Source organism: Misgurnus anguillicaudatus, chromosome 19 (assembly GCF_027580225.2).
Source record: "Misgurnus anguillicaudatus chromosome 19, ASM2758022v2, whole genome shotgun sequence".
In the NCBI taxonomy this organism is placed as follows: Eukaryota; Metazoa; Chordata; class Actinopteri; order Cypriniformes; family Cobitidae; genus Misgurnus; species Misgurnus anguillicaudatus.
The window spans coordinates 49,256,213-49,263,020 of record NC_073355.2 but is presented as its reverse complement, the minus strand read 5'-3'; the positions used below and the strand labels follow the sequence as shown (position 1 = coordinate 49,263,020).

The following is a 6,808-nucleotide window of genomic DNA, read 5'->3' as shown; positions in this document are numbered from 1 at the left end:
AATAATCGAAGACGGATTAATTATTTCAATGCACAGCGAACATTTACACGTGGCTGAAGACAGCAGGCTCGAAACACACTGGCTGCGTCAGAAAGATCCAAATTGCCGCCTTCTGAGGAAGCATTCCAAGACAAGAAATGCATGAGAGGGAGCTCGCTCGCTGCACAGCCAAATGGATGGGAGGAGCTCCGCCTCGCTGGATCTAGTAGGCGGGGCTTGAAGCGCAAGTTCAACAACATTATGGCTGAATCAAGTAATCCCAAACCGCATACTTCCATACTATATAGCATGTAAAAAGCGCTACTCTGCGTACTTTATAGTATGGAAGTAGGCGGTTTAATATCTGTCTGCACAAGCGGAGGCTGCAGTTTCAGGACCGCAGTTTTAGGACCCTCGTTTTTTTAACAGCGCCATCTAGCGAAACTGTAGCCTCTGGTGGTGCAGGCAGATGCTACTCGAAAAAAGTGCCACAAATGCAGTATTTTCACCCAATTTAAACTACTTTTAAAGTTTTAGATGTTTTTAAAGGTTTATTACACGCAAATACTGCTTTCTTTATTTAAATTAAATCTGATTTTTAGGAATGTTAAGTAATTATTGGCTCTACGTTGCATTATTTAATAACTCATCGAGTAAAATAAACAAGGAATCGTGTACTTTTGCCTTTTTAGTCAATCACATATTCAAGTACAGAGGGAATACACAAGGATGACTCTGGGGGTAGATTTAAAATTTGTGTATTTATAAAATTATATATTGCAACAGTTAAATTTGAACACACACAAAAAATAGTGTAACACTTTACAATAAGGTTCATTAGTTAACATTAGTTAATGTATTAACTAACATGAACAAACCATAAGCAAAACATTTGTTACAGTATTTATTAACCTGAATCTTTATTAAGCTAAATAAAGCTTTTAATTGTTTTTTCATGTTAGTTCACAATTCATTAACTAACTATCAAGTATTACTAATTGTTGAAATTAACATTAACAAATATTAATAAATGCTGTATAAGTGCAGTTTATTATTAGTCCATGCAATTAATGTAGTTAACTAATGTTAACTAATTAACCTTATTGTAAAGTGTTACCCAAATTTGTTCATGATGTGAACAACATAAGAAATGCATGGACAACATGCACTGACTCCTAAGTGAGAGAAAGATAAAGATATGAATGAAACCAGGAACATTTAGTTGAACATGTTCAACAACTCTTTAATTTTTGATTTCAAACTTTAAAGATCTTAGTCACCACAGAGCACACACATTATATACGGTACAAAATTATATCAATCTTCATACCAAGTACTGTTCATATATTAGTATTGCATAGTGTTCATTACAGGATCAAAGGTTCTTGAAACATTCATATCAATAAAGCACATCTGAGCAGATAAAAAATAATAATAGAGAGAGATAGATAAATAAATAAATATAAATATTAAATATTTAAAGCACACATTGTGATGTATGCAGCAGCAACTGGATGCTCTCCCCTCTTTTTTTCAATTGTTTGTCTATGATTCGATTAAATTGCTCCACTACACTGAAATAGTACATAAAGAACATAATCACTGATTAACAAAAATGCTGTTAAAAAGTGGTACACAGTACAGCTACAGTACATGACACAATCCAACATGTGGTATTTTAACAGTCAATTATTATGATGGCCTACTGTTATGTCTTACTATAAAAATGTCTCAATCAACATTAAAACCACATCTAAATGTATTGTATTGTGTGGTAACGTCAAAAAGGCTGACTGTGATCATGTGACAGTTAAAACATATTTATTTTTTTAACAAAAAAAAAAAAAAAAAAAAAAAGAGTAACTAACAAGTTTTTACAACCAGCGTAATTCAGTTTTCTTGTACTGTCACTAAGTCAACACAAGCTTTTATGCAACAGTTTAATTAAACGAATGTGCTAACAAGTCATTTACAGCAGTATTCTATGTAAAGCACGTTGAATGACCTCTGTGTATGAAATGTGCTACACAAATAAACGTGCCTTGCCATATTACGTATGATGGATATGCAAGACTATTTAGCAAATCACAATCACTTCGGCTATGTTAACTTTCCAATGAAATGCATCACGATTGTATTTAATGTTCAAATAAAAAATTGTTCACACTTGATACTCACACTCTGCTTGTCATCCATCTTTGTTGGTCCTCTAGTTCGCAATGTGGCGTTGTCACTAAAAACCCAGGGTCCTATAACTGCGGTCCCGAAACTGCAGCCTCCACTTGTGCAGGCAGATGCTACTCGAGTTCAACCGTATGAAAGAAAATGTGCTTAAGTTGTTGTCATGTCCTGTTTTTCTCTAATCTCATCATGACTATGATTGATTATTTTCAACATGCTCAGTATGGTTCTGTCAAACGGCATTAATTAAAAAACTTAAAAACAACGTATGTGTTTCTACTTTGTGTGTCAGCTTATATTATTTTCTCCTTATTATGATAAATAGTATTGTTGTTCTTTTTCTCACTTCTAGTTGCTTTAGGTAATAGTGACTGTTATTTGATTACGTACATTACTATATAGGCGATGTGAAAGCTGTGCACCCCTCTCTATCTGTGTCCACCGCAACGGGTGGGTTGTGAACTAATCTAAATTATCGATAACACTTTACAATGACGTTGTAGCCTATCTGTTTACATTAGTTAATGCATGAACTAACATAACTTGATAGACCCTTTTACAGCTCAAACAGGGACGGATTGGTAATCTGTGCGTTTGGCCCGGCCGTCTGCAAAAAAGTCTAATAACCAGGGTTGCCAGATCCAGGAAAAATTTCCAGCCCAATGACAACCTAAAACCCACCCAAAAGGAATGAAAACCAGCCCAATTTTTACATTTGTCCAATTACAGTTGAAAACTGTGGGGTTACAACAAAAGGCTGTAAAATAAACTCTTACATTACTTTTAATGTACTTTCCAGATGAAAACTTTCTTAATGCACTTAAAGTGCTCTATTTTCACACACTATTCTGTTCTAAATATACAAAAAATATACTTTAGTACTTCTTAAGAACATCTAAGTGTACCCAACAGTGCCATTTTGAGACAGTATGAACTCTGCCCTTTTAACATACTATCTCTGTATTTACATTTTTTTATTTAACTTGAAAAGATCATACAAAGAAGGGTTCACATGGTCTGTAAATAACCTCTCAGTAAAGACGTAACTCCTTACGTAATGTAATTTCTTGTTTATGACGTGAAATTAAGAGCTAAACGCACCCCTCTACTCACTTTTCCACTGACTTCCTAATGCTGCAGCGGTCCTTGGGTTGACAGCCATTGCTTATGGGATTAATGCACATTAGGAAAATAAAGAACGTTTATTTTCTACAGATAAACATTTTCACGCCCGTGGCACATTATAAAACTAGCCCAAAAAAACGCAACCCGCGGCTCCGAAATTTTTCCTGTATTTCCTGTATTTTCAAACTGTATTTTCAAAATAGCCCAATTGTGCGGGAATACCGTGACCCTGGCAACACTGCTAATAAAACAATATGAACAGCCAACAGCAGGGGGACTAATACGATCACTTATATGCTGTTTTGTGTAAAAAACGATGAAGAAGAGTCGGCCAATTAGCTAGCCGTGATTGGTCCGCGGATTCTTGGAATTCGCGAGCCTGAGCATCCACATCCTGGTCATGATGAGGAACTGACAGAGTTAACTTCACATCAGCAAGAGGTCCTCTAAGTGACAGTAGTAGCAGGACACGTGACATTATAATACAAAATATAAAAATAAATAAAAGTCGCATGAAAATTAACGTAATGCGCAATGTTAGAGACAAACGTTATGAGAGTGTGCGCGCGCACGCGTCCGCGCAGCTTTTCGAGTATACTCCCCGCGGCTACACGCGGATGGCCGCGTTCGACACTATACGCAATACAAATGATTTCTTATTCAAATTATTAGTCTAACATGCTGTCAGGGCAGCACTGATTTGGCGACATTTTCAGTACATTGTAAGGGGTCCAAATATGACCCCATCCATCCGTTTGGCCCAACGACGGAATCCAAACGAAGGGTAATAGCGCGTTCAGTCTTTTCCGGCGTTTACCAATGACGTTTTAACGTTACGCAACTTAGGTAGCTTTATCTGACTCCAAGAAGATAAAGACATATTGTAATATGAATCGAATTGATGTGATTTTGGAATTTGGATAAATGTTTGATCATTCTATTTACTCATGTTTACATTGGACTCATTCATTCAAATATCAATGTCATATCAGTCCACACCGGCCGTTGTGTGGGTACTGAACACAAACTCGACCGTACTAGAGGTTGTAGCTAAAGCAAATTAACAAAGTCAAATTCTTTTTAAAAGGTCCCCAAATAGCTCTCAAAAATCGCCAATTAAATATAAGACATAAGACCATAATCAGAGGTTCGATCTAGCTCCTTCTAGACGCCTATAGTCAAATCATAGAACTATATAACAACATGATTATGAAGAAGTAATTAGAATTACCAAGTGCGATTACAAAACAACTTAGTTAAGGTTAAATAATTAATCTGACCATACAATAACTAGAGGTTATGGCTTAAGCAATTTAACGATACCGTTTCATGTTTACGAGCTCTCATTAAATAGTATCCATATAGCCCCCACAGTCGCTTATAACACTTAAAAGAACTATCACTCCGATAGTCCATGCGACTGCCCACCAACATAGTTAAGAGGCAGAATCTAATTAACATGAATTAACCCCGATCAAAGATTTGTGGTAACAAAGGATATCGTAGTACTTTATAGTAATTTAGAAGAGTCAATAATACAGAGCAAATTAGAATGAATGCAAATGTAACAATTTATTAACCAGGTAGGAAAACATAATTCAAAGCCAATTAATATATCCAATTCAAATACAAAACAATAAAGCGAAAAACCATTGCATACCTGGTAAGGAGATGAAGATCTGGTTACAGATTCCTCAAAATAAAATAAAAAGAAACATGATGCTGTATCAAAGATACAACATCACGGGGTGCATTTCTAGATATAGAAAATCCCGCCTAAGTCTTCTACACATCTCCTTAAATAACCAGAGAACAAAGCATATAGGAGTTTGGTATTGATTGGTTGTTGTAAAATCAGGGGTGTAGCCTAATATACATACAGTGGGTGATTGGTCAACATGTCTAATTAGGAGTTGTCTCCCAACATTAGGTTAAGTTTACTTATTTATTGTCACAGATTAACATTGAATCCTGTTGTCATATTAACAAACCCAAATGTACCACTTGCATTAAAACACTTCATATAACACCAATCAAAACCAGTTTCACATTCTTTGTACATGTAGAATGTATTGCTTGTATAAAACATGAGGAGAGGGGGACAAGAAAGTGTGGTCGGGTGTGACTCTGTCCCACACCATGGGGTAACTGTCTTGGGGGGTAGATGTGAATTCTTTGAGGAAGGTTTCGGGGTAGATGTGAATTCTTTGTGGAGGGTTTCAGATGATAATTCAACAAGGAATTAGGAAGCGGTTTCCTGTGGATTCAGCCATTTGTTGCTGGCTTCAGGAAATACCTTTTGTCAGGGTTTGGCACCACCATTCAGCTCTTACAACATTAAAACATTAGGATAGGTGAAGAAAAGTAACTGATCCACCATTGCGAACACAGTTTAGAACCAACATCAAGACAACAAAGAACAAGAATCAAACAAACATGCTCCACAGCTTTCTGTTCTTGGAAGAAGTAAAAGTTAAAGAAGAAAAACGATAGTGTGTGTGCAAATGCTGTTTATAGTGGAGTGCCCTGTCTAAATATTTTCACGCGCATGCGCTGTTGTACGCGGCCGCCTCCTTGTCATTTCTGGCTTATAACAAAAACAGAACAATGCCCAAAAGCCGCTGCGTGACAACATGCACGGCCAACAAGCCAAAGAACCCAGAAATACATTCTCACAAACTGTCGAGCCGCAAAACCCTGCCTTTGAGGAGAAAAAAGTGGATCGCCGACTACGTTTCCCCCTAGTGGACGCAGTTCTAATAATATGAGTACTATGAAAAGTTGCCTGTTTCCACTTTTCTGTCTGTAAACGCTCGTTTTTATAGCTCGACAGCTTATAAAACCTGTTTCTGGGTTCTTTGGCTTGTTAGCTGTACATATTGTCACACAGCAGCTTTAAGGCATTATTCTGTTTTTGTTATAAGCCAGAAATGACAAGGAGGCGGCCTCTCTCAATACAAAGTCAATGGAGACGATTGGATTGTTCCCCCCCGGTGGGCTTGGTTTTCAGGTTATGACGCGCTGCGCTCTGTCTCTATATGTTTGAGCCACAAAAGATTCTGGGTGCTAAAGATGATACACATAAATGACAATACGTAAAGTAGAAAAAAACTCGACGTGACTAAATTACCGTATACAACACAGTAAGCGTGCATCAGAATCTAAACTGCGGCTAATAAATCCTTATCAATAACTTCGTATATTTCTATTGTGGTTGTGAGGTTGCTTTGACATTCACGTAATGTTACATACCACAGTTATATGATAAAAAATAAGCTTTGTTGAGTGTTTGACCTTTCAAACACAACTCGCCTAAATTACCGTATACAACACAGTAAACGGGCATCAGAATCTAAACTGCGGCTGATAAATCCTTCCTTATCACTACCTTTGTATATTTCTACCTTTAAATTACAGTCGTATTGTTAAGTGTTGCACCTTTATTAATCGTTTAATGTTTTCAGTAAATTAAAACAGTCAAACAAACGTGTTTAGACACAGATGTTACAACAGGACATATCAA

At 36.6% G+C, this 6,808-nt stretch overlaps 1 long non-coding RNA gene across 1 annotated transcript; it reads right to left on the bottom strand.

Moving 5' to 3' along the window:
• Positions 1-1,192: 1,192 nt before the first annotated feature.
• On the bottom strand, positions 1,193-2,917 carry LOC141350801 (uncharacterized). Its single transcript, XR_012358919.1, has 2 exons — positions 2,158-2,917; positions 1,193-1,553 (listed from the first exon to the last, which is right to left on the bottom strand). It is a non-coding gene; the product is annotated as an uncharacterized lncRNA (long non-coding RNA).
• Positions 2,918-6,808: the final 3,891 nt, after the last annotated feature.